Source organism: Scyliorhinus canicula, chromosome 1 (genome assembly GCF_902713615.1).
Source record: "Scyliorhinus canicula chromosome 1, sScyCan1.1, whole genome shotgun sequence".
NCBI lineage: Eukaryota > Metazoa > Chordata > Chondrichthyes > Carcharhiniformes > Scyliorhinidae > Scyliorhinus > Scyliorhinus canicula.
This window is the reverse complement of record NC_052146.1, coordinates 186,981,139-187,003,795: the sequence shown is the minus strand read 5'-3', so window position 1 is coordinate 187,003,795 and position 22,657 is coordinate 186,981,139. Positions and strand designations below refer to the sequence as shown.

The window sequence follows — 22,657 nt, the reverse complement described above, 5'->3', positions numbered from 1 at the left end:
CACCCTGTACTCCACATTTATGACTACCCCTGATAACCTTTCATCTCCTTGCTTATCAAGAATCGTATCCGGCTCTGCCTTAAAGATATTCAAAGACTCTGCCACTGTCTTTTCAGAAAGAGAATTCTAAACACTCATGACACTCTGGAGGAAACAATTTTTCTCATCTGTTTTAAATGGATGATCCCAGCTCCAAATTCTCAAGAGGCACCATCTTCTCCACATCCACCCTGTCAAGATCCCTGAGAATCTTATGTTTTAATCAAACTGCCTCTTCAAAGCTCCAGTGGATAGAAGCCCAGCCTGTTTCCTCATAAAACAACCTGCCCATTCCTGGTATTAATCTAGTAAACTCCTGAACTGCTTCCAATGCGTTTACAGCCTTCCTTAAATAAGGAGACCAATACTGTACACAGTACTCCAGATGTGACCTCACCAATGCTATGTATAACTGAAGCATAGTCTCCCTACATTTGTATTCAACTCCCTTCCTAATAAGCAATAACATTCTATTATGTATTCTTGTTGGATATGGAGAACAGGCAGGACGGCAGAGTTAAGGCCAGGATGAGATCAGCCATGATCGAATGGCAGAGCAGGCCAAATGGCCTCATTCTGCTCCTATATTTTAAAATATTTTTTCCAATTTGGGCCAATTTAGCGTGGCCATTTCACTTACCCTGCACATCTGTGGGTTGTGGGGGTGAGACCCACGTAGACACTGGGAGAATGTCCATGTGGAGTTTGCACAATGACCAGAGCCGGGATTGAACCCGGATCCTTTGGTGCCGAGAGTCAGCAGTGGTAACCACTGCGCCACCGAACTGCCCATATCTTATGAACTTATAATACTGTGGATGTTGGAAATAGAGTAATATGGACTCACAATGTTAACGCTGTTTCTCTCCACAGATGCTGCCATTCCTGCTGAGTTTTTCCTGCATTTTCTGGGGGGTTTTTTAGTGATTCATGCACTAGGACATCCCAGTTTCCTCTGCATATCTGAGCTCTGCAATCTCTCACCATTTAGATAATGAACTGTTTTTCGTTCAACTTGCCAAAATTGACAATTTCACATTTCCCATGTTATTCGCAATTTGCAAGATCTTTTCCCACTCACCTAGTCCATCTATATTGTTGCTAGTTTTGTTAAGTGTGCTTTACACTTACTTGCTCTGTTTTATAGCCTTGCTCTGGAGTTGCCAGGTATCTTTATGATACCACCACCAGGTTCAAGTTCAAGTGCTGATCAATAACTCAATACACCAGTTAGTAAGGTTCAAATCAAAACACATTTATTATATACACAGTCAATTGCTACTCATGCATAAAATACTACAGAACTAGACTATTTCTACCACTAAAGGCCAATACTTAGCTTTGGAAAAGGAACCCACTGGGTCAGGGAACAATGGCCTCTCGTTTGACCCTGAGACTGCAGGCTTCCAGCTGGTATGGACTAAGGGTTAGGAGCGCCTATCTCGTAGCGTGCGTTGACTGGACACTTACTTGTTGGTGTAGCTGCTAAGCAGGTCTCTGTCAAGGGTTGTTTCGAGCTGCTGGGAGACCCTGCCAAGAAGGACGAACTGAACTTGGGGACTCTATTTTATAGGTCCTAGGGGTTTTGTGCCCTTGTGGGTGGACCCTGTACCTGGTTCCAATTGATTGGACTAAGTTCTGATCATTTGAATTGATTTCTCCAATACTGGAGCTGTTCCCTGATCGCTGGGCGGTTCCTAAATGTCCGTTGGCTTCTTTTGTGTTGGCTCCTGCTGGCGCCGAGGAGTCTGACTTTGCCTCGACTATCTTAACTGTTGCTATTGTTTCCGGGGATCGCTCATCAATATGCAGGTGGTCGTCTGTTTCAGTGCTGTCTGCTTTTCTGCGAGCCTAATATACAGGAAGCTTGGCGTTCTGCTTGCTTCCCTGTACCTGTCCATTTTTCCCTATGTTCTTAGCGAATCTCCATTTTAAAGTCGGGAAGTGGCCAACCCAGGTGGCTACAATATCCTTTTGTAACCTCCTTATGTTCTCTTCACAGCTCATTTTTCTACCTATCTTTGTATCAAGGGGCCTTGTGGCACAGTGTTAACGCTTCTATTGCTGGACCAGAGTTCAGGGTTTTGAAATGAAATGAAATGAAAATCGCTTATTGTCACGAGTAGGCTTCAATGAAGTTACTGTGAAAAGCCCCTAGTCGCCACATTCCGGCGCCTGTCCGGGGAGGCTGGTACGGGAATCGAACCGTGCTTCTGGCCTGCTTGGTCTGCTTTCAAAGCCAGCGATTTAGCTGAGTGAGCTAAACCAGCCCCTGGTTTTGAGTCCAACGTCAGGACTTGTTGGCCATGGAAGGAGTGTTCAGCACGGTTCAAAGGGCTGATCATCAGCCCAGAGGTCATTTCACCACTTCGCACACTACTGCGCAAACAAAAACGTACATGTGTCTAAAGATACGCGAATAACAACCCACCTTTGTGTCATTTTGCAACCATAGCTTCGATTCCTTCATCCAAATCATTTATACAAACTGTAAAAAAGGCGAGGCCCCAGGAGTCTAATGGTATCAAAAGCTTCTATCATTTTTCCTGTGACCGATGTTAAGTTAACTAGCCTGTATTTTCCTGCTTTCTGCCTCCCTCCCTTTTTGAATAAAAGGCATACAGGTCCACAGATCACTGTACGTGACAACACAGTGGATAAGGGCTGCATGGTAGCACAGTGCTTAGCACTGTTGTTTCACAGCGCCAGGGCCTGGGTTTGATTCCCGGCTTGGGTCACTGTCTGTGCAGAGTCTGTATGTTCTCCCCGTGTCTGCGTGGGTTTCCTCCGGGTGCTCTGGTTTCCTCCCATAAATCCCGAAAGGCGTGCTCGTTAGGTGAATTGGAAGTTCCGAATTTTCCCTCTGTTTTTCACAGTAACGCCATTGCAGTGTAATGTAAGCCTACTTGTGACACTAATAAAGATTATTATATTGTTATTAAGGTAGTCAAGAAGGCATATGGCCTTCACGGTTTGGGCATTAAGTATAAAAATTGGCAAGTCCCTTTGCCTCCCTGGTGGCCGGAGACGGGTTTTGCTGGGATGGAGGGACTCGGAGCCTCCAAAGTCGGGGGTTTGGGTCAGTGACATGACAGGGTTTCTTAAGCTAGAAAAAAATTAAATTAAACTGTTTTCGCAGGAACGACCTAGGTTGAGGGGCGACCTGATATAAGTTTACAAAGTTATGAGTGGCATGGACAGAGTGGATAGTCAGAAGCTTTTTCCCAGGGTAGAAACGTCAATTACTAGGGGACGTATGTTTCAGGTGCGAGGGGCAAAATTTAGAGATGTACGAAGCAAGTTTTTGACACAAATGATGGTGAGTGCCTAGAACTCGCTGCCAGGTGAGGCGGTGGAAGCAGGTACAACAGCAATTTTTAAGAGGTATCTAGACAAATACGTAATACATGAATAGGATGTGAATAGAGAGATACTGACCCCGGAAGTGCACAAGGGTTTAGTTCAGACAGGCAACATAATCGCTGCAGACTTGGTGGGCTGAAGGACCTGTTCCTGTGGTGTACTGTTTTTTGTTCCTTGAGTTACAATAGTTATTTTCCATTCTAATGCTACCGACCCTGAATGTAATTAATTCTCTATTGATCTAAACCAACACATCAACTATTTCACGAACCACTTCTTTTAAGACCCAAGGATGATTCCATCAGGACCCGGAGACTTGTCAGCCTGCAGCTCCAACAGCTTGCTAAGTACAACTTCATTGGTGATTTAAATGTTCTTGAGTTCCTCCCTTTCCAATTCTTGGTTTACAGGAATGTTTTTATTTATAAATCTTTTTATTCTCCTAATTTTCAACATTTTCATCAATAAACAACCAAAGAAAAAACAAACAATAACAAATACAGTAACAATCCCCCACACACAAACCGCACACCACTTAATATACAGACCAAAACATCCACCCGTATATTCCAGGTTAAAAAAAAGACCCAAATTAACAATAAATCCATAAACAGTGTAACCAAAAACTGATCTCCCCCCCCCCCCTCCAATGTTCAATTCTCCGAAGTGCATAATAAACAGCCCCCATAATTGTTGACGCCCTCCCTTCATCTCCTTCAGCTGAGACTTCACCTTCCTGAGGTTCAAAGAAATTCAAGTAGGTCCCCCCACTCCCACCAAGCCATGTCCCAGGATAGAGAAGGTGACCTCCACCCCACGAGGACCCGCCTCTGGGCAATCAGTGAGGCAAAGGCTAACATCTGCCCTCGCACCTGACTGCTCCCACGCCAGTCCAACCCCCCGACAATGGTTCTCGAGGCTCTGGTTCCTAGTTCATGAGCACTACTCCCAAGATGATCCTGAAAACCTCCCTCCAACAAACCTCACATTCCACGTAACTCCCTAAACTGTAGGTCTCTCCCCCCCCCCCCCCCCCCCCCCCCCGAGCTATCCAGTGTGGGGGCCCCTGCCCAGGCTTCACTCTCCTCCAATCCCCCCCCCAGCCCCCAAAAACCCGGTCCCAGGAAAAACAAAGAAATCCCCTTCAACACACAACTCCAGTGTAAACCCTCAAACCCCAAAGAGCCATCATTACCTTTCCAAATAGGTAACTTCAACTCATTCAGCACACATAACGATATATGATTTTTTAAAAATAGAGCTACATACACACCTTCACCCCCCCCCCCCCCCCCCCAAATCCTCTGTCCAAGACCAATCCTCAGTCACATTTCTCACTTCTGCCCAGTCCTTCTGCCTTCACAAATGCCTCCGCCGCTTTCATCATCTCGAAATAAAAGCCTTTGGAGTTGTGTGTCATCCTCAACTTAGCTGGATACACTATGCTGAACCGCACACCGCTATTATACAATGTCATCTTCACTCGGCCTCCTTGCAAACTCAACAGTAAAGTTCTGGTATATACAAATACCAACTCCAGCCTACTGCACCTCCTGCTTCTGGTTCGGCCAACTCAGTACCTTCTCCTTCATGCGGTGCATACGGAAACAAATAATCACTGCTCTTGGTAGCTCATTCACCTTTGGTTTAAACCGCCACAGCCTATGAGCCCGATCCAGTTCATACCGGGAGGGATTTTCTCCCTTCTCAACAAGCTCCGCAAAATACTCTGTCGGTCTCGGGCCCTCCACCCCTTTGGCCAGACCCACGATTCTCAGATTTTGCCGCCTAGATCTGTTTTCCAGGTCCTCTACCGTGGCTCACAGACCCTTGTTGGCCTCCACCACACTGCAGCTCCTCCCCCACCTAGGCGAGCTGATTGCTGTGATGTGACCAGGCCTCCTCCACTCCCTTCAGTTTCTCCTCCTGCTCCCACAACTCGGCTGATGTCCTCGACACAGCTGCCTTCACCGGGGCAATCGCCTCTTCCACCAGCACCTTCAATCCTGCCATCATCTCCTTCCTCATTACCTCCATGTGCTTTGCGAACTGTTATTCAAGTTCCAAAGGCATCACCTCGGTCCCACTCAGCGACCCAGCCTCTGATTTCCTTCCAGTTGCCGAGCAGACCCTTCCACTCGACAGTGAACCTTAACTCACCCCTTTCTTCACAGCAGCTTTCCTTTGGGCTTTGGATATCCTTCCTTGTGTCTTCCTGTACTTATTTAACAAAAAATTTACCTTGGGACCGGACATTAAATTCTAAAAAATCCAGCCTGGAGCAGGAACTATCCAACGTTTGACTTCCTCCTACATGCCACGACCAGAAGTCCCTGATTTAACAGAAATGTTACTTGATATGGCAGAATTTTAGCTGAGCTTATAAAGGGAAGATAGAAGCTAATTAGGAGGGTGATGTTCAAGGTGAAGGTAGTAGGCCTTATAATGGAGCCGATATTTGTTGGTAGCTCACCCATTTTAAAATATATATATATATATATTTTATTCCAAACATAATCAGTAATACAAACAACTAACAATCAAATACGATCGGGTTTCAAACAGTTTGTCATTTTCCTCTTTTTCTCTCCTACACTACCACAACATCCCCTTCCCAAATGACCCCCCATCCGCTGGCGACAAACAGATCCTCAACTAGAGACAGAAAGAGCCTCCATCTTATGTAGAACCCCTCTTTCTACCCTCAAATTGTAAAAATTCCACCAAATCACCCAACCACACCAATACCTTTGGTGGCGTGAGCGACCTCCAACCCAGTAATATTCACCGCTGGGCCATCAGAGAAGCAAAATCCATGATATCAGCCCCCTTCTCTAGCAGCTCCAGCAGGTCCAAAACATCAAACACCAGCACCCAAGGGCATGGTGTCATCTTCACTCTCAATTTCTGACAGGGTCTCAAAAATCGATGCCCAGAATCCCCACAACTTCGAGCATGCCCAGAACACACAAACGCGATTCACAGGCCACCTCCGGCACCTTTCGCATTTCTCCTCAACCTCAGGAAAGAACCCACTTTTATGAGCACAAGTCATATGGGCCCTGTGCACCATCTTAAACTCTATAGGGCTCATCATGACCCAGGACAATGTTGAATTTATCAGGTGCATAATTTCACTCCAGGAACCACCCCCCATCGCCCTCTACCAAATTCCGCCTCCCATTTCGAACTTATCTCCTCCCATTTCCAACAACCACCCAAAAAAACCCTCACCCGTAAAAATCCTCCCTCCACCTATCCTTCACCTGTTACATATCTTCCCCCTCTCCTCCTTCTCAGCTTCTCCTGTGCTTCACTGTCCTCGCCCCTTCCTTTCTGCATTTTGTCTCCCAGGTTCAGAGCGCGGTGGTACTGTCCCGCGCAAATTGTCTCTTGGTTCTTTAATCTCTCCTGGTGATCTTTTCACTGCTGCCTTTGTTGCTGTCTTCCCAGCCCGTTCTCTTGGATGAATTTGTCGGTGTCCACAGGGGTGGTGAAGTAATGCTTCCTGCCGTGGAATGTGACACATAGTTTGGCCGGGTACAGCATCCCAAATTTCACATTATTTGTGTATAGGGATGCCTTTGCTCTGCTGAACTCTGTCTGCCCCAATGTCCTGATAAATCCTGATCTGGTGTCCTTCCCAGTTGCAGGTCTTTGTTTGCCTGGCCCAGCACAGGGTTCTTTCCCGGTCCTCGTACCGGTGCACCTTTACGATTGCAGCTCTCCGGCCTTGGGTTTCGGCCGCAGCGACCGGTGAGCTCTGTCTATTTCTGGCAGTTTGGGAAGCTGTCCCTTCCCACCAGGTTTCCAGCATCTGGGCCACTGAGTCTGTGGGGTTCCTGTCTTCGGTTTCTTCCAGCAAGCCCACTATCCTTAGGTTTTGACGCAGTGACTAGTTCTTCTGGTCTTCTATCTTCCTCTTTAGGCTTCCCGGCATTGCCACCAACCTCGCTATCTCTGTCTCCAGGGCGACGATCATGTCATTTTGGCCATTTAGGCTCTTTCCAGTTCTTTGCCAGTGTTACTCTGGGCCTCCAGTTGTTTCTCTACCATGTTCAGGGCCGCCTATATGGCGATCAGGGCCTCCGCGACCACCACCTTGACCGCAGCTTTTATGTTGGCCGTTACATCTTCTTTGTGCTCCCTGATAAGGAACTTGCTCCGGAGCCCCATGTTTGGCTTGTTGTTTCCCCTCGATCTGGAATGGAAGAGGCTGCAGGCGGAGTTTGGGGTGGTGTCCACGGGCAAGGCAGTAGAGCAGCTCAGAAAGGAGAGGGGTGCGATACATGAGCATGGAGAGAAAGCCAGCAGGATGCTGGCTCAGCAGCTCCGAAAGAGGGAGGCGGCTAGGGCAAAAGGTAAAGTGGTGGATGGAGGCGGTAACTTGGTAGGGGATGCGGTGGGTGTGAACAGAGCTTTCAAGGGCTTTTATTGCAAACTTTATAGCTCGGAGCCCCCCGCGGGGCCTGAGGGGATGAGACGCTTCTTAGACGGCCTGACATTTCTAAAAGTGGGCAGGGAGCTAGTAGAAGGGCTGGGTGCCCCGATCAGAGTTAAGGAGATTTTAGAGGGCTTGAAGGCCATACAGTCAGGTAAGGACCCGGGGCCGGATGGGTACCCGGTAGAATTTTATAAAATGTTCTCCGGGATATTGGGGCCGCTGCTAGTCAAGATTTTTAATGAGGCAAGGGACAGAGGGGTGCTTCCCCAGACGATGTCGCAAGCTACCATCTCTTTGATTTTAAAACGGGATAACAACCCGGAGTTGTGTGGGTCTTATAGGCCGATCTCCCTCCTTAATGTGGATGCCAAACTGCTGGCAAAGCTTTTGGCCACTAGGATTGAGGATTGTGTGCCGAGTGTTATTAGGGAGGACCAAACAGGGTTCGTTTAAGGTAGGCAACTGGGGGCGAATATAAGAAGATTGCTGAATGTGATCATGATGCCTCCGGAGGGAAAGGAGGTGGAGGTAGTGGTCGCTGTGGACGCGGTGAAGTCATTTGACCGGGTAGTGTGGGACTACTTATGGGAGGTGCTGGGACAGTTTGCGTTTAGGGTGGGTTTCATTGATTGGGTCAGGCTGTTGTATCAGGCCCCGGAGGCGAGTGTGAGGACAAACAGGACGACTTCTGATTATTTCAGACTGTACCGTGGGACGAGACAGGGGTGCCCCCTCTCCCCACTGCTGTTTGCGCTAGCTATAGAGCCGCTGGCAATTGCTCGGAGGGCTTCAGGGGGTTGGAAGGGGCTGGTTTTGGGGGGGGGGGGGGGGGGGGTTGGGTGGTTGGAGCATAGGGTTTAATTGTATGCAGATGACCTGCTTTTGTACGTTTCAGACCCGATGTCGGGGATGGACAGAATCATGGTGACCCTGGGGTAATTTGGCCGGTTTTCGGGGTATAAATTGAATATGACAAAAAGTGAAATTTTCGTAATCCAAGAGAGGGGCCAAGGGGACCAGCTGTGGGAGCTGCCATTCCGGCAAGTTGAGGACAGTTTCAGGTACCTGGGAATACAAGTGGTGAGGGAATGGGGTCGACTATACAAGCTGAACCTGTCCTGGCTGGTAGATCAAATGCAAGGGGAGTTCCGGAGGTGGGATGCTCTCCCGCTGCCGTTAGCTGGGTGAGTTCAGACAGTTAAAATGATGGTCCTTCCGAGCTTCTTATTCGTGTTCCAGTGTCTCCCCATTTTCATTCCACGTTCCTTTTTTAAGTGGATAAGCAAGATCATTTTGGGTTTTGTATGGGCGGGCAAGTCCCCGCGAGTGAGGAGGGTGATGCTCGAGCGGAACCGGGGGGGGGGGGGGGGGGGGGGGGGCAGCCTGCACTGCCGAATTTCAGCAACTACTATTGGGCGGCTAAGTAAGTGGTTGGTGTGTGTTTTGGGGGGGGTTGACTTGGGAGCGGATGAAGGCAGCCTCATGTAGGGGCACCCCACCAGTCTGGAGGCACCTCTGCCGTTACCGCCGGCACGCTTCTCCACCAGTCCTGTAGTGGTGGCGGCCCTTCGGATCTGGGGACAGTGGAGGAGGCATGTGGGAGCAACGGAAGCATCAGTCTGGTCCCCAATATGTGACAACCATCGGTTTGCTCCGTGGAGGTTGGACGGGTATCAGGTATGGCAGAGGGCGGGATTGAGTGGATGTGAGATTTGTTCTTGGAAGGGAGCTTCCCTGGCTTGAGGGCGCTGGAGGACAAGTTTGGGTTGATGAGGGGGAATGAATTCCGGTATATTCAGGTGTGGGACTTTTTGCGCAGGCAGGTGCCGTCTTTTCCACTCTTGACACTAAGGGGGACCCAGGATAGGGTAGTGTCTAGAGGATGGGTGGAGGAGGGCAGTGTCTCGGATATTTACAAGGAGCTCATGGGGGTGGAGGAGACGCAGACTGAGGAACTGAGGTATAAATGGGAGGAGGAGTTGGGAGGGGAGATTGGGGAGGGCCTGTGGGCGGACGCGCTGAGCATGGTTAATGGGACTGCAACATGTGCCAAGCTAAGCCTGATACAGTTTAAGGTCGTCCACCGGGCCCACATGACAGTGTTCCGGATGAGCAGATTCTTCGGTGTGGAGGACAGGTGTGTAAAGTGTCTGAGAGGACCGGCAGACCACGTCCACATGTTTGGGCATGTCCAAAACTTAGGAGATACTGGCAGGGGTTCGAGGACGTCATGTCTCGGGTGGCAATGGGTCCGGAGGTGGCGATTTTTGGGGTTTGAGGCCCTGGAAGTCTGGGGGGAGAAAGAGGCCGACGTTTTGGCCTTTGCTTCTCTGGTAACCCAGAGACAGATACTTCTAGCTTGGAGGGAGTCAAAACCCCCGAAGTCGGAAGCCTGGCTGTCAAACATGGCGCGTTTGCTATGCTTGGAGAAAATCAAGTTCGCCTTGAGAGCTTTGTTGTTAGGGTTCGCCCAGAGGTGGCAACCTTTCATTGACTTCTTTGCGGAGAATTAATCATCAGCAGGTGGGCGGGGGGGGGGGGGGGGGGGGGGGGGGCGGGGGCGGGGGGGGGGGGGGTGCGCGGGGTGAGGGTTAGGGGAATGTAATATAGGGGGTCAATTAGGCAGATCTGGGTAGGACAGGTTGGGGCAATTGCACGGTGTACTTAGTTTATTTTGTTCTTTTGTTCTGTAATTTTACTGTCTACAATGCCAAAAAATACCTCATTAAAATTGTTTATCAAAAAAAAGTAATGATACGGGTGAGGTGTCGGCGGGGTTGGTCTGGGAGGCATTGAAGGCGGTTATCAAGGGAGAATTCATCTCAATTCAGGCCCATAAGGAGAAGGCAGAGCTAGCGGAGTTAGACAGACTGGTAAGCAACATTTTGCAGGTGGACAGGAGATATGCGGAGACTCTGGATGACGAGCTTTTGAAAGAGCGTCAGAGCCTGCAGCTAGAATTTGGGCTCCTGTCCACAGGTGATTGGATTGGATGTGTTTATTGTCACGTGTACCAAGGTACAGTGAAAAGTATTTTTCTGCGAGCAGCTCAACAGCTGATTAAGTACATGGGAAGAAAAGGGAATGAAAGAAAATACATAATAGGGCAACACAAGATATACAATGTAACTGTAAGGCGGTGAGACAGCTGAGGAGGGTAAGGGGGACGGTTTATGAATACAGTAGTCCCCCGTTATAACGCGGGTGTTGGGGTCCAAGACAGCCACCCGCGTTGCATCCGATCCGCGGATATCCACGATGGGGGTTTTTTGGCTCTGCAACTTTTTTTTTGGACCTGAAGCATTGGATAAAACCTTCGATCAGAGTTCTGATAAGAACTTACTTTAGTTGACTGCAGAATTATTACATTATGCTACCATAAGTTAAATATAAGTTAAAGTAAGAAAGTAGCACTTCTAAATTTATTTAAAAATCTATGCATGCGCTTCCCATTGTGAGTCTACGGGGGGCGGGGGGAGAGATCAGACCCCCTTAGACTCACAATGGGAAGTGCATGCATAGATTTTTAAATAAATTTAGAAGTGCTACTTTCTTACTTTAACTTATATTTAACTTATGGTAGCATAATGTAATAATTCTGCAGTCAACTAAAGTAAGTTCTTATCAGAACTCTGATCGAAGGTTTTATCCAATGCTTCCGGTCCAAAAAAAAAGTTGCAGAGCCAATATGCAGCAGCGGCTGCAGGTTTGATTGCTATAATAAACTGACAGCATCAATTTCTCCTGGTCCTTGAAACTATATGAATAGAATCTGCATAACCCACCACCTAGTTTCCTTAGTTCATATTAGGAAACCCACAGAAACGTACCAGGAACGCTGCTCCTCTCTCACTGAATCTCCCTACAATCAGCCGGCAGTGTCAATTTCAGCGGCCGGCTCACTTTGATCCGGAGAGGGAAGCTGACAGTTGGGGTCCATAAGCCCCCCCGCCGTATATCGCGAACCGCAGTATTGCGGAGCGCGGTATAACGGGGGACTACTGTATGGGGAGAAAGCTGGTAGGATTCTGGCACATCAGCTGAGGAAACAGGAGGCGGTGAGAGAGATAGGGAAAGTGAGGGACATGGGGGAAGGTGATACTGGACCTGGCAGGTGTGAATTTTGGGATGTGTTTCGGGAGTTTTACAACAAATTGGATAAATCGGAACCCCCCAGCTGAGGAGTAGGGAATGAAACTATTTTTGGGGGTGGGCTGGAGTTCCCGAGGATAGATGAGGAGTTGGTCGAGGATCTGGGTGCCCAAATTGGGCTCGGGGAGGTTATAGCGGGGTTGGGGTCGGTGCAATCGGGCAAAGCCCCGGGACCGCTCGGATACCTGGTGAAGTTCGATAAGAAGTTTTCGGGACTGTTGGGGTCGCTTTTGGTAAAGGCTTTCAATGAGCCAAAGGAGTTGGGAGTGCTCCCCCAACGTTATCGCAGGCTTCGATTTCCCTTACCTTGAAACGGGATAAAGATCCGGAAAGCTGTGGGTCGTATATGCCAACCTCCCTGCTAAATATGGATGCAAAATTGCTGGCAAAGATCTTGGCCACACGGATAGAGGACTGTGTTCCGGGGGTAATAGGGGAGGACCAGAAGGGATTTGTTAAGGGACGACACCTGGCGTCCAATATCAGACAGCTCCCTAACGTAATAATGATGCCTGCGCAGCACAGTGGTGCAGTGGCTAGCACTGGGACTACAGCACTGAGGACTCTGGTTCGAATCCCGGCCCGAGTCACTGTCCGTGTGGAGTTTGCACATTCTCCGTGTCTGTGTGGGTATCACCCCCGCAACCCAAAGATGTGCAGAGTAGGTGGATTGGCCATGCTAAATTGCCCCTTAATTGGGGAAAATAAATAATTGGGTACTCTAAAAAAATAAATAAATAAAAATTTTAAATGATGCATGCGGAGGTGTGCGAGGTCGAGATGGTGCGGGCCACGGATGCAGAAAAGGCATTGAATCGGGTGGAGTGGAAATATCTGAGGGAGGTCCTGGGACGGTTTGTGTTTTGGCAGGGATTTGTGGATTGGGTCTGGTTGCTGTTGTCATGGAAGTGTCCCTTTAAGAAATGTTTTGTATTATCATATGGCTTCAGTGATGTAATTGTGTGGGTGGAGCTGGGCTGTGGCTCTGGGTTTTACTTTCGGTTTACACAGTTGGAAGCTGGATTCAGAAAAAGAAGGTTTCTTTTTTCTCTCTGCATGTTAAAAGGTGTCCAGATCACTTGATAATGTAAAAGTGATACCCGTTTTCTGGAAATAATTCAAACCTACTGTTTTGGTAAAAGGGTTGTTCTGGTTTATTGGATGTTATCAAATTGAAACAGTTGAAAGGGAAGTTATTAAGGGTTATATATACAGAGAACTGTAGCTGTGTGGGGTATTTATGCTTGTAGTTGATAAAAATGCTTCCTGTGTATTTATAGAAATGTTAACCAAATTCATAGAATAAATGTTGTTTTTGATTAAAAGTGCTTAAGGCCTCTGTTGAATAACACCTGAAAGATAGGCCCTTATGCTCCTCATAACCAAAATTTATGAACAGTTGTGGGACAGGTGAACTCCATGATACACTTTGGAGTTTTCTGAGCCCTGGCCCATAACACTATGTAAAGCACCGGTGGCAAATGTAAGGACGGACTGGGTGCGATTGGAATATTTAAGCCTGTGACTGGGCACGAGACAGGGTTGTCCACTCTCCCCACTACTGTTTGTCCTGGCCATAGAGTCGTTGGCAATGGTGCTGCGGATGTCGTACATTTGGCGGGGGATAGTGGGGTGGGGGGGGGGGGGGGGGGGGGGGGAGAGCACAGGGTATCACTCTATGCGGATGATTTGCTCCTTTATACAAAAAAACCCTTTCGGGGGGATTTCAGGAATTGTGGGGTTACTGGAGGAATTTCTCAGGTTATTAATTGAATATGGGCAAGAGCAAGGTTTTTGCGATCCAGGCAAGGGGACAGGAGAAGAGAATGAGGGAGATGCCATTCAAGGTGGTGGGAGGGAATTCAAGTGGCACGGGATGGGGGTCACTTCACAAATTAAATTTGAGCAGCTTGATAAGGGCAGATGAAAGGGGACTTCCGAAGATGGGACGTGCTCCCGCTGTCATTAGCGGGGAGGGTACAGACTGTGCAAATGACAGTCCTCCCGAGATTGCTGTTCGTTTTTCAGTGTCTCCCAATTTTCATCCCTAAGGCGTTTTTGAGGAAGATGAATGCAGCGATCTCGGGTTTTATTTGGGCCGGGAAAGCCCCGCGGGTGAAGAAGGTCCTACTTGAGCAGGGGCGAGGGTAGGGGGCTTGGCCTTTCCGAACTTTATCAACTATTACTGGGCGGCTAACATATCGATGGTTAGGAAGTGGATAGTGGGGGAGGGATCGGTGTGGGGAGTGGGTAGAGGTGGCACCTTGTAAGGGCAGGAGTCTGGAGACTTTGTTGATTTTTTTTGAAATAATTTTTATTGAGATTTTCAAAAAATATCAAAAACAGAAAATAACAACAAGAAAACAGTATTAACAACAAAAAAAAGAGAATAAACACAATAACCTCCAAACCCCCCCCCCCCAGGGTAAATTTCACCCTCTCCAATTTGATAAACCCCGCCATATCATTGATCCAGGCCTCCACGCTTGGGGGCCTCGCATCCTTCCATTGAAGCAAAATCCTCCGCCGGGCTACTAGGGACACAAAGGCCAGAACACCGGCCTCTTTCGCCTCCTGCACTCCCGGCTCCACTGCAACCCCAAAAATTGCGAGTCCCCAGCCTGGCTTGACCCTGGATCCTACCACCCTCGACACTGTCCTTGCTACCCCCTTCCAAAATTCCCCCAGCGCTGGGCATGTCCAAAACATATGGGCATGGTTCGCTGGGCTCCCCGAGCACCTAGCACACCTGTCTTCGCCCCCGAAAAACCTCCTCATCCTCGTCCCGGTCATGTGGGCCCTATGTAGCACCTTGAACTGTATGAGGCTAAGCCTCGCACAGGAAGAGGAGGAATTCACTCTTTCCAGGGCATCCGCCCACGTCCCCTCAATCTCCTCACCCAGCTCCTCTTCCCATTTACCCTTATAGCTCCTCCAGCGAGGCCTCATCCACCTCCTGCATGCGGTGGTACATGTCCGAAATCCTCTCCCCTCCAACCCACACCCCCGAGTGCACCCTGTCACGTACCCCACATGGGGGCAGCAGAGGGAACCCCTCCACATGCCACCTGGCAAACGCCCTAACCTGCATGTACCTAAAATGTTCCCCGTGGATGAGGCCTCGCTGGAGGCCTCTAACTCACCCAGGCATGCAAAACTCCCATCCACAAATAGGTCCCTCAACCTCCTAATACCTACCTTGTGCCAGCCAAGAAACCCGCCATCAATGCTCCCTGGTACAAACCAGTGGTTCCCCCGTATCGGGGACTCCATCGAGCCCCCCACCTCCCCCCTATGCCGTCTCCATTGCCCACAGATTTTGAGGGTAGCCGCCACCACCGGGCTCGTGGTATACCTCGTTGGAGGGAGCGGCAACGGCGCCGTTACCAGCGCCTCCAGGCTCGTGTCCACACAGGACGCCATCTCTATCCTCTTCCATGCTGCCCCTTCCCCGTCCATTACCCACTTACGCACCATCGCTGCATTGGCAGCCCAATAATACCCACAGAGGGTGGGCAGCGCCAGCCCCCACCTATCCCTGCCCCCCTCCAAAAACACCCTTCTCACCCTCGGAGTCCCATGCGCCCATACAAATCCCGTAATACTCCTATTGACCCTCCTAAAAAAGGCCTTCGGGATAAGGATGGGGAGGGACTGGAACAGGAACAAAAACCTCGGGAGCACCGCCATCTTGACTGACTGCACGCCAGCGACAGCGGCAACATGTCCCATCTTTTAAACTCCTCCTCCATTTGCTCCACCAGCCTAGTGAGGTTAAGTTTGTGTAGGGCACCCCAGCTCCTAGGTACCTAAAGCTCCTCCCTGCCCTTTTCAGTGGGAGCCTACCAATCCCCTCCTCCTGATCCCCCGGGTGCACGACGAACAGCTCACTCTTACCCAGGTTGAGCTTGTACCCTGAACAGCCCCCAAATTCCCTAAGAATCTTCATCACCTCCGGCATTCCCCCCACTGGGTCGGCCACATATAGCAACAAGTCATCCGCGTATAGTGACACTCGGTGCTCCTTCCCACCCCGCACCAGACCACTCCTATTCCTTGACTCCCTCAACGCCATGGCCAGGGGCTCAATTGCCAACGCAAAGAGCAAGGGGGACAGGGGACACCCCTGTCTCGTCCCCCGTTACAACCGAAAGTACTCCGATCTCCTCCTATTCGTGGCTACGCTCGCCATCGGGGCCTCGTATAACAGCCTCACCCAACTGACAAACCCCTCCCCGAACCTTTCCAGCACCTCCCACAAGTACCCCCACTCAACCCTATCAAAGGCCTTCTCCGCGTCTAATGCTACCACTATCTCCGCTTCCCCTTCTACCACCGGCATCATTATAACATTCAGAAGCCTATGTATATTGGTGTTCAGCTGCCTTCCCTTCACAAACCCCGTCTGGTCCTCATGAATGACCCCCGGCACACAGTCCTCTATCCTTGTGGCCAAGATCTTCGCCAACAGCTTGGCATCCACATTTAACAACGAGATCGGCCTATATGATCCACACTGCAAGGGGTCCTTGTCCCGTTTAAGGATCAAGGAAATCAGCGCCCGTGACGTAGTCGGGGGCAAAGCCCCCCCCCCTCCCTTGCCTCGTTAAATGTCCTAACCAGACTTCCGGTTGCGGCTATGACCAGCTAAGTCGCACATTTGGCAGCTCCTGCGACAAAGGTGTTTAAGGGCCGATTGGAGGGCCCCGACGGTACTGTAAAGACGAATCCCGGTGGGGGAAGGCTCCCTGAGGAGAGTGAGACCAACTTTATGGTCGGTACTCGGAGTGGGGCGACAAAAAAAGCGGCAGCAGCTCCCCGAAAAAAGCGGGGGAAGAGGACCAAAATGGCGGCCGGTGGCGCACTAGAAGATTGGAGAAAATGGGCGGAGGAGCAGCAGGCCGCTCTCCTCCGGTGTTTTACGGAGCTGAAAGTGGAACTCTTAGAGTCTATGAACGCGACGACCACAAGGCTGATGGGGGCCCAGGCGACCCAAGAGGCGTCGATAAGAGAGCTGCAGCAGGAGATGACTGCAAGGGAGGAGGAGGCCACGGTCCTCGTGGGAAAGGTGGAGGTGCACGAGGCACTCCATCTGAAATGGCAGAGCCGCTTTGAGGAGCTGGACACTCGAATGAGGCGGAAGAACTTGAGGATCCTGGGCCTAGCAGAAGGCCTGGAGGGGCCTGATCTCCCGAAATATGTAGCGGAGATGCTGAGCTCCCTGATGGGAGAGGGGGCCGGTCCATCGCCCCTGGAGCTGGAAGAAGCATATCGGGTCATGGCTAGGCGGCCTAGGGCGAACGAGCCCCCGAGGGCGGTGCTGGTGCGATTCCAGCGTTTCTGTGATCGGGAGAAAGTGCTGAGGTGGGCCAAGAGGGAGAAAAGCAGCAAATGGGAGAATTCGACGGTGCGGATATATCAGGACTGGAGTGCGGAGGTGGCAAAGCGGCGGGCCCGGTTTAACCGGACGAAGGCGGTGCTGCACGCAAAGAGGATCAAGTTCGGAATGCTGCAGCCAGCGCGCTTGTGGGTCACCTACAAGGACCAGCACCATTACTTTGAGACCCCAGAGGAGGCATGGACTTTTGTTCGGGAGGAAAAGCTGGACCTGAACTAGAACTTGGGAACGCCGGCGGTCGAGGCCGCCCGAGTACCCTTGACTGATCAAGTGGCCCATGTCTTTCTTAGGCCAGGTCGGAACTTGGTTAAAGTTGATGGATCGTTTGGTTTCTTTGAAACTTGTGTTATGGGGGGTTTCCTTGTTCCTTTTTGTGTGTCTCTTCCCGTTGCCAACTTCCCTTAATTATTGTTGTTGTAGGGGGGGCTTTTTTACTGTTTTTTGATCTGTTCTTTAAGGGTTATGGTTACTGTTCTGTTCGATGGAGGGTGATGGTTAAATACGTTATTATTGGGTAGTTATTTAGTTATGCAGGCATAGTTATGTATTTATGTATTTATTTGAGATTTGTTATTTATATTGTTATATTGTTAAGTTGGGGAGGCGGGACGGGGGGGGGTGCAAGTTGGTTATGCGTGTTTTCTTTTTCTCTTTTTTCTTCCTCTCGTTTTAAGGGGGCTTTTTTATGGGCTTGGATGGGGACGGGGGTGGAATTGAAGATGGCGGGGTAGGGTGTGGCCGGGCGAAAGCGCGGGCTTTCCCCTGTTTCCCGCGCGCGGGACGGAGGAAGGGGGAGGAGAGAAGAGTGGGGTGTGGCCAGCAATGGCGGCTTTTCCCGCGCTGAAGCGGGGTCAGAGAGGGATGGCAAGGGGGGGGGGGAGGCCCCTCCCCCCCCACATCGGGAGGAGTCGGAGTGTGGCAGGGGCCGCCGGGTCAGCGAAAATCAGCTGACTCTCGGGAGTACGATGGTGGATACACCGCGGCTAGGAGGGGTCCTAGCCAGGGGGGGGGGGGGGAGGGGGGTTAGGGGGGGATACCGGGTTGCTGCTGGAAAGGCCGAGGACGGGAAGGGAAGAACGGGAGGGGAGGGGGGGGGGGGGCCATCGCCATGGGGAACGGGTCAGAAGGGGAGGGTCGACCCGGGGCGAACAGGGGACAGGACATGGCTAATAGACAGGGGAAAGGGACAGGTCGCTCCGCGACCCGGTTGATTACTTGGAACGTGAGGGGGCTGAATGGGCCGGTCAAGAGAGCAAGGGTTTTTTTCACACCTAAAGGGACTGCAGGCGGATGTGGCAATGTTGCAGGAGACTCACTTGAGAGTAGTAGACCAGGTACGCCTGAGAAGGGGGTGGGTGGGACAGGTGTTCCACTCAGGCTTGGACGCAAAGAACCGGGGGGGTGGCGATTTTGGTGGGAAAGAGGGTGTCGTTCGTGGCGGCGCAGGTGGTAGCAGATAAGGAGGGTAGGTACGTGATGGTGAAGGGTAGGCTGCAGGGAGAGAATGTGGTGCTGGTGAATGTGTATGCCCCGAATTGGGATGACGCGGGTTTTATGAGGCGCCTGTTGGGCCTCATTCCGGGTCTGGAGGCAGGGGGCCTGATCATGGGGGGGGACTTCAATACAGTGCTCGACCCTGGGCTGGACAGATCGAGTTCCAGGACGAATAGGAGGCCGGCAGCGGCAGAGGTGCTAAGGGGGTTCATGGAGCAGATGGGGGGGGTAGACCCTTGGAGATTTGGCAGGCCAAGGGCGAGGGAGTATTCTTTTTTCTCCCACGTCCACAGGGTGTACTCCAGAATAGACTTTTTTGTACTGAGCAGGGGGCTGATTTCGAGAGTGCAGGACACGGAGTACTCGGCCATTGCGATTTCGGACCATGCACCACACTGGGTAGAGGTAGAACTGGGGGAAGCACGGGACCAGCGCCCGTTGTGGCGCCTGGATGTGGGGCTGCTGGCGGACGATGAGGTGTGCGGAAGGGTCCGGAAGGGCATTGAGAGATATCTGGGCACGAACGACACGGGCGAGGTGAAGGTGGGGGTAGTCTGGGAGGCCCTGAAAGCAGTGATCAGAGGAGAGCTGATCTCCATAAGGGCACACAGAGAAAGGAAGGAGAGGCAGGAGAGGGAGAGACTGGTGGGGGAACTTATAGAAGTGGACAGGAGATATGCGGAGACACCAGAGGAGGGGCTGTTGAGGGAGCGGCGCAGTTTACAGGCCCAGTTTGACCTACTGACCACTAGGAAGGCGGAGACGCAATGGAGAAGGGCACAGGGCGCGGTCTATGAGTACGGGGAAAAGGCGAGCAGGATGCTAGCACACCAGCTGCGCAAGCGAGATGCAGCTAGAGAGATTGGGGGAGTGAGAGAGAAGGGAGGGAACGTAGTGCAGAAGGGGCAAGAGGTGAACGGGGTCTTCAGGGATTTCTACAGGGAATTGTACCGGTCTGAGCCGCCCAGGAGGAGGGGGGGAATGGAGAACTTCCTCGATAGATTGAGGTTCCCAAAGGTCCAGGAGGAACGGGTGGAGGGGCTGGGGGCGCCGATAGAGCTGCAGGAGCTAGTTAAAGGGATAGGCCAGATGCAGGCGGGGAAGGCGCCGGGGCCGGATGGGTTCCCGGTGGAATTTTATAAGAAGTATGTGGACTTGGTGGGTCCAGTGCTGGTGCGAGCCTTCAATGAGGCGCGAGAGGGGGGGGTTCTGCCCCCGACAATGTCACAGGCCCTGATCTCCTTGATCCTGAAGCGGGACAAAGACCCTGTACAGTGCGGGTCCTACAGGCCTATCTCCCTCTTGAATGTAGATGCCAAACTGTTGGCAAAGGTCCTGGCAACCAGAATAGAGGATTGTGTGCCAGGGGTAATCCATGAGGACCAGACGGGGTTCGTAAAGGGACGACAACTTAACACAAATGTCCGGAGACTGTTGAATGTGATTATGATGCCAGCGGTGGAGGGGGAGGCTGAGATAGTGGTAGCACTGGATGCGGAGAAGGCATTCGATAGGGTGGAGTGGGAATACCTGTGGGAGACGCTGGAACGGTTTGGGTTTGGGGAGGGATTTATCAAGTGGGTGAAGCTGCTGTATTCGGCCCCGATGGCGAGTGTGGTTACAAACGGGAGGAGGTCAGAGTATTTTGGGCTCCATCGAGGTACCAGGCAGGGATGCCCCCTATCCCCCTTACTATTTGCATTAGCGATCGAACCGTTGGCGATGGCACTGAGGGGTTCAGGGGGGTGGAGAGGACTGACAAGGGGAGGGGAGGAACATCGGGTATCACTCTATGCGGATGATTTGTTGTTATATGTGGCGGACCCGGAAGGGGGAATGCCGGAGGTAATGGAAATACTAGCGGAGTTTGGGGACTTTTCGGGATATAAATTAAATGTGGGTAAAAGTGAGGTCTTTGTGATACACCCGGGAGATCAGGGGGAGGGAATTGGGCGGCTCCCCTTTAAGAGAGCAGTAAAGAGCTTCAGGTACTTGGGGGTGCAGGTGGCAAGGAACTGGGGGACCCTCCACAAGCTGAACTTTTCAAGGCTGGTGGAGCAGATGGAGGAGGAGTTCAAGAGGTGGGACATGGTACTGCTGTCGCTAGCAGGGAGGGTGCAGTCAGTCAAAATGACGGTCCTCCCGAGGTTCTTGTTTCTGTTTCAGTGCTTGCCCATCTTTCTCCCCAGGGCCTTCTTCAAGAAGGTAACTAGCAGCATTATGGGCTATGTGTGGGCACATGGCACCCCTAGAGTGAGAAGGATTTTCTTGGAACGGAGTAGGGACAGGGGAGGATTAGCGCTACCCAATCTCTCCGGATACTACTGGGCGGCGAACGCATCGTTGGTGCGCAAGTGGGTGATGGAGGGGGAGGGGGCAGCTTGGAAACGTATGGAGAGGGCGTCCTGCGGCAATACAAGCCTGGGGGCGCTAGTAACGGCACCATGGCCGCTCCCCCCCACAAGGTATACCACGAGTCCGGTAGTGGCGGCCACCCTGAAAATCTGGGGGCAGTGGAGGCGACACAGGGGGGAAGTGGGGGGTCTGATGGCGGCGCCACTGAGAGGGAACCACAGATTTGTCCCGGGGAACACTGGCGGGGGATTCCAGAGCTGGCACAGGGCGGGCATCAGGCAACTGAGGGACATGTTCATAGAGGGGAGGTTTGCGAGCCTGGGAGAGCTGGAGGAGAAATTTGAGCTTCCCCCGGGGAACACGTTTAGATACCTGCAGGTGAAGGCATTTGCCAGACGACAGGTGGAAGGATTTCCCTTGCTTCCCGATAGAGGGGTGAGTGATAGGGTGCTGTCAGGGGTCTGGGTCGGAGAAGGGAAGGTCTCGGACATCTACAAAATAATGCAGGAGGTGGAGGAGGTATCGATAGAGGAGCTGAAAGACAAGTGGGAAGCGGAGCTGGGAGAGCAGATAGAAGATGGGACATGGGCGGATGCCTTAGAGAGGGTCAATTCGTCGTCGTCGTGCGCAAGGTTGGGCCTCATCCAATTTAAGGTGCTGCACAGAGCCCATATGACGGGGACTAGGATGAGTCGGTTCTTCGGGGGTGAGGACAGGTGTGTTAGGTGTTCGGGAAGCCCTGCGAACCATGTACATATGTTCTGGATGTGCCCGGCACTGGAAGAGTTCTGGGAGGGGGTGGCGGGGACGGTATCGAGAGTGGTGGGAACCAGGGTCAAACCAGGGTGGGGGCTAGCGATTTTTGGGGTTGGGGTGGAGCCAGGAGTACAGGAGGCAGGGGAAGCCGGAATATTGGCCTTTGCGTCCTTGGTAGCTCGGAGAAGGATCTTGATTCAGTGGAGGGACACAAGGCCACCAAGTGTTAACACCTGGTTAAACGACATGGCAAGCTTCATCCAATTGGAAAGAATCAAATTCGCCCTGAGAGGGTCGGTACAGGGGTTCTTCCGGCGGTGGCAGCCCTTCCTTGACTTTCTGGATCAGAGATAGGAACTGGAGGCCGAAACAGCAGCAACCCGGGGAGAAAGGGGGGGGGGGGGGGGGGGGGAAGGGAGGGGGGGGGGGGGGATAGCAACGAAGGGAGCACGTCAGCGGGGGGTCGCGGGCAATGACTGCCCAAGGCCATCGGCAGAAAGGGAAAAACGGTTTGGTTGCTAGACTGGTAGCGCGGGGGGGGGGGGGAGGGGGGGGGGGTGCGCGCGGGGGAGGGGGTGGGGAGGATTTTCCAGGGGGGATTTGTTGTGTTATAATTTAAAATGTAGTAGGGGTAAATGTTTGTATCGAAAAATTTC

General features: G+C 51.6%; 1 protein-coding gene across 1 annotated transcript in view; it reads left to right on the top strand.

Moving 5' to 3' along the window:
- The window catches only part of entpd6 (ectonucleoside triphosphate diphosphohydrolase 6), a 102,978-nt gene that overhangs the window by 50,457 nt on the left and 29,864 nt on the right, over positions 1 to 22,657 (top strand). The gene's annotated exons all lie outside the window — the stretch shown is intronic.